Genomic DNA, 6,021 nt, shown 5'->3' with positions numbered 1-6,021 from the left:
ACGAATCTACTCTGGAAATATCTACTGGGTCTCAACCATTCATTTATTTTTAATTTTATGTAAATAAAGAATCTGTTCACAATAAACATTGTTTTTACTTACCTACTTCTGTTTGTCCAGACTCCCACTTGTTAATGACATTTCACGTTGAATTTCAGATTTCTTCTTTCAATAAATAACACCCAATTTCTGTATCATTTGATATTTGCTTTTCCGTTAAATTCTTTATTGCGTCGGTTGAATATCTTCCGAAATCAACCACGGTATTGCTGAACGATACTATTCTTCTTAGACAATTCACGCTACGTAAAAATAAACAGCAGCATAACCTCAATCCACGGCCTTACGCGCGAGAGAATTACAGCTTTTGTTTCATTTTGTGTACGTTGGCGCCTTGCTCAGCAGATGAAAACATCACCGCGGCGCGATTTCACCGACCAATGAGATTAAATTATTTGGCGCATGCGCGTTATATGTATAGTTTCAAGAGATTGTCCCGGTATATTATAGGTTAGTGATTACATTTTGATTATTTGAAAAAAAGATAGACTTGGAGAGTTATTTACCTTTTTATAGTAAGCAGACTAAGATTCAGTCGAATTCATAATTTACGATTTGTGGAGACAATGTTCTTTGAGTAACGGTAGTCATTGTCGGCTCCTCTGGTTGTTTAAAGGCCAACGCGCATTGCACCGCGGCGAACGGCGGCGAACGGCGGCGATCTGCGCCCAACGGTGGCCAGCTTATCAAATTGTGCGCGCACTTTGCCGCGCCGAACAGCGGCGCTCCGCGCTGACAGGCAGCAAACCATGCCAGATATAGGGGAGACGCGCCAAAAAAGGCCCTAGGAGTATAATAAGCATGGTGATTCGGCCCGGAAAGATATTCAAATGATACTTAGAGGATATGTTGGTACTAATAAAATAATAAGATCCTGAAAGTTTCAGATCTTCAACTCAATTGGTTTTCGAGAAAAAGCAAATTGTGTAAAAAAAGGAAAATTTTTCTTTTCTCAGGATTGACTGGACCGATTGATCTAAAAATTTATTATGTTTTGGGGGCTGAATTTCATTCTTTCACCATGATACAATTTTGTGCACAATTCTGAAACTATTTTTTTTCCAAGCTCTTATACATATATTACCCTACAACGTTATGAGTTTTTCAGATTTTGGAAAAAAGTATATCACGGTAGAAAAAAATAAAAACCATTTTTCGGCTCAAATAATGCATTTATTTAAACGTTTTGAGCTTCAATTCTCTTATTTTCATGCATATTTAAACAATTTATAACTATGTATTAGAAATAATACTTCATATTCAAAACAACAACAATAATTTTTTCGTCAAAGTAAAAAATTAAAACAGTCAAAAATAAGTCATCAATTATATATTAATTTTAATAAATATTCTGAGGAACTTTTTTTTTATTACAAAGCTCGATTATTAATATATTTTTATAAACTTATGTCATGAATATAACCAAAGTTTATTATATTCGTGAAAGACAATAACATTTATTTTTATTTTTGCCTTGACATTGAGAATTTAAAAAAAAGAACGTATGGGGCATTCCATGTCAACTCAACTAATGATTTTCCCTCAGCATTTTCGATTTGCTTCCCGATTTTTTATACGATTCACCGATCTCGAAAAAGCACTCCTGAATTTTTTCCGATTTCTTCCTCGAACCGTTAATTTTTAATTATTATTCAAACCCATCTGAAAAGTGGCATTTTTTAAAAATTTCAAAAAATAATCGCAAATTTTGTTTTTAATTCCGATTATTTTAACACTCACTCCATGATCGAACCATTTTCGTCCACTTATTTCGCCCTTGCAACATTTTGAATCAACAAAACACCAGAAAAATTAATCAGATTGGAGAATAAAATTTTTGCTAATTTTTGAAGAATTTGCAAACGTTAAAATATGGTCTTTTGTTGAGTAAAAATGTTTAAAGTGCTGAAAAAAATAGAAAGCAAGTCAGTCCCATCATGGGACTGGTGCAAAAATGATCGAAATGAAAAATAAATTTTTCAGCATTTTTTGAGAATTTTAGAAAATGCCAATTTTTAGATGGGTTTGAATAATCATTAAAAATTAACGATTGGAGGAAAAAATCTGAAAAAATTTAGGAGTGCTTTTTTGAGATCGGTGAATCATATAAAAAATCGGGAAGCAAATCGAAAATGTTGAGGGAAGATCATTGGTCGAGTTGACATGCAATGCCCCATACGTTCTTTTTTTTTTTAAATTCTCAATGTCAAGGCAAAAATAAAAATAAATGTTATTGTCTTTCATCAATAAAATAAACTTTGGTTATATTCATGACATAAGTTTATGAAAATATATTAGTAATCGAGCTTTGTAATAAAAAAAAAGTTTCTCAGAATATTTATTAAAATTAATATATAATTGATTACTTATTTTTAACTGTTTTAATATTTTGCTATGACGAAAAAATTATTGTTGTTGATTTGAATATGAAGTATTATTTCTAATACATAGTTATAAATTATCTAAATATGTATTAGAATAAAAAAATTAAAGCTCAAAACGTTTGAATAAATTTATTATTTGAGCCGAAAAATGGTTTTTATTTTTTTCTACTATGGTCAGCCCCCTGACACTGGCCTGCTATTCCTATGAGATAAACGAAACGCGTTTTGTCCTCGCTTTTTAGTTCTCGAAACCGCCACTACACAGCGCTGGCTGTCACCAGACCGGCAGCACCGGCGGCACCGGCAGACAGCTTTCCAGGCTCTATCAGCTGACCATATCATACATATATATGCATGCCGGTCAGGTGACTACTAGCGCCACGGTACGGCGAGGACATTTTGCGAACCGTATTTATCGTCCAGTGTCAGGGGGCTGACTATGGTATACTTTTTTTCAAAATCTGAAAAACTCATAACGTTGTAGGGTAATATATGAGGCTTGAAAAAAAAATAGTTTCATAATTGTGCCAAAATTGTATCATGGTGAAAGAATGAAATTTAACGAAAAACATTTTTTTTCAAGGATCTTATGAAGCTAAATAGCTGTTTATTTTTTTCTTAAGAGCTTTTATCAGCCCCCAAAATATAATAAATTTTTATATCAATCGGTCCAGTCAATTCTGAAAAAAAAAAATTCATTTTTTACACATTTTGCTTTTTCTCGAAAACCAATTGAGTTGATGATCTGAATCTTTCAGGATCTTATTATTTTATTAGTACCAACATATCCTCTAAGTATAATTCAAATATCTTTCCGGGGCCGAATCACCACACTTATACCCCTAGGGCCTTTCAACCCCGCCATTTCAATTAAGGGCCTAGCGGGATAAGGATGTGAAAACGACCTCGAAAGGGATTTGATCGGGGCTCGCACTGAAATTTTTGTTGTCATGGAAAAGAAAATTTCCCAACGTTTCAAACTCCTAGGCCAATATTTGTAGCCACAATGTCAGAAAATGTGATTTTTGGTTCTCATTTCTTTTCTCTTAAACCTATCGACTTACAAACAATCAAGAATGACAATCCAAATGAAATACGTGAGTTTTTTTCCATTCTGGCGCGAAATTCTAATTTTTTAAAATTCCAAAAAATTTCAAATTGTGATTTCCGCTCCACTTAATTTTATTTTGATAAGCTGAACAACTTTGTAAAAAATGTTTCAACGTGATACTGATAATAGACAAAATTTCGACTTGAAACTGATTTTCTTGACTTATTGTGTCGAAAATTGCATTGTACACGAAAACTTACTATCGTATACATGTAAAATCAAAACTTATATTAAACTAACATTAAAATTTTGTTTAATCAGAATAATATACATTTGGAAGAATAAAATGTAACGATATTATGTACAAAGAATAAACTAAAATCAATTTCAGGTTTAAATTTTCTTAATTATCCGTATCACGTTGAAGTATGTTTTACAAAGTTGTTCAACTTATGAAAATAAAATTTTCCTGCATTTCAAGTTTTTTTGTTCGCCTAAGCCTCTCATGTAAATTGGATTTTTTGTCTGTATTAGGTGGCCAGTTTGATTAATTAATTTATTTTTTTGCTTATATTTTTATAAAATTTGCTATTTGTTCATATACTACGATATTCGCAAAAATTTAAAGTACAATTCGGGTCTTGATTATTTTGATAATGGCGCAGTATTCAGAAAAATTTGAAATGATTCGTAGTGATTTCACGACGAAAGACGGTAACGTGAAAAAAACCATCATCTCTAGAAGTGGAGCGGGAATGACAATTTGCATTTTTTATTTTTTTTTTTGGATTTTTTACAATTTGAGTTTCGCATTAAAATCAACGAGAAAAAAAATGGTCTCACGTATCTCAGTTGGATCGTCATTCATGATTGTTTGTAAGTCGATAGGTTTAAAAGATGTAGAGAAACGGAATAAAAACCAAAAATTACATTTTCCAATGATGTGGAAAACAAATATCGGCCTACGAGTTTCAAACGTTGATCAATTTTTTTTCCGTGATAAAAATGTCAGTAGGAGCCGTAGGCCAGTCAGCGTAGGCAATTTTTTGGCCTTAAAACGAAGGAAATCCAAAGGAGTTGAAAAAATTCAAGGTGGTATGTGGTGCTATTCTGTCTGTGATTCAAATTTTGCTGTAAAAAATCTCGTTCAGGTTTATAAAAAAAAATTCAAAAACAGTCAAACATGAGCAAAAGCTTCTGCATGGACAGCTTCCGATCGAGACGCTGCGAAATCGGCTGAAGATAAAGCAAAAATGTATAAGACCAAATTTGTAAAGCGCAGAATTCAAAAAAAAAGTCCACAAGGGCATATGTCCAACGTCAATGGCGTTGGCATGGGAGGCGCCCGAACTTGGGCGATGAAAACTCGTATTTTTTACGATTTCGACGCGCTTCAAAACGCGTCTTCGGACGATCTCAAACAGAATATCGATGTCCAAACGTTTGATAATAGTACATTACGATACGAGTACTATGAAACTTAATGAAACGTTTGGACATCGATGTTCTGTTTGAGATCGTCCGGAGACGCATTTTGAAGCGCGTCAAAATCGTAAAAAAAAAGAGTTTTTATCGTCCAAGTTCGGGCGCCCTTGCCAACGCCATTGACGATGGACATATTCCCTTGCAGACTTTTTTGGTGAATTTTGTGCTTTCCAAATTAGGTCCTATACATTTTTGCTCTTCATCCGTTTTCGCAGCGTCTCGATCGGAAGCTGTCCGAGCAGAAACTTTTGCTCATGTTTGACTGTTTGACTGTTTGAATTTTTTTTTTTACAAACCTGATCGAGATTTTTTCCAGCAAAATTTGAATTACAGATAGAAAACCACCACATACCACCCTGAATTTTTTCAGCCCCTTTGGATTTACTTCGATTTAAAAATACCTGGCGCCGGCCCTACCCCGTTAGAATCCCTTTGGGGGCCGTTTTCACATTCTAAGCCCTTTCACAATTTCCTTTGTTGAAGAATTTTTCATCCGATAAAACTACAGGTACGGTGAATTGTACAAGAGCCCGCGATTGGACTCTTTTTATTGGACTCATTTCACGTCGATACGCTCCTGTCATGCGGCGCTCACTACGTTGACTTCCATGAGAATTTGTCAATGTGTTGCTATGGAAGTAGAAAATTAACAACACCCATCGCCACTTTGTTTTTTGATTCTGTATTACCAGCGATCTCGCAATGGACAGCTCGGAAGAAGATGCATTCATCGTCGCGCTTCTGTGTGCAGAAGCCTGCAAACCCCAAAAACGAAAAAAGAAATGGGTGCACGACATTTGTCGGAAAAGAAACGTTCACGGTGAATATCACACCCTATTCCCAGAACTCGCCCGTGATGGCACAAAATTTTATCAGTATTTCCGCATGACGCTCGAAAAATTTCAAGAGTTGCTCAGCCTTCTACAGAGTGATTTAACCAAACAACACACATCATTTCGAAGACCCATAGGACCAGAAGAACGGCTGGCAGTATGTATAAGGTAAATATAAATAAATTGGCGTTTACATTGCTGAATGATA

The sequence above is a fragment of the Neodiprion pinetum genome, chromosome 3, assembly GCF_021155775.2.
Source record: "Neodiprion pinetum isolate iyNeoPine1 chromosome 3, iyNeoPine1.2, whole genome shotgun sequence".
Lineage (NCBI taxonomy): Eukaryota > Metazoa > Arthropoda > Insecta > Hymenoptera > Diprionidae > Neodiprion > Neodiprion pinetum.
The sequence above is the reverse complement of the archived record's forward strand: the minus strand, read 5'-3'. Positions refer to the sequence as shown.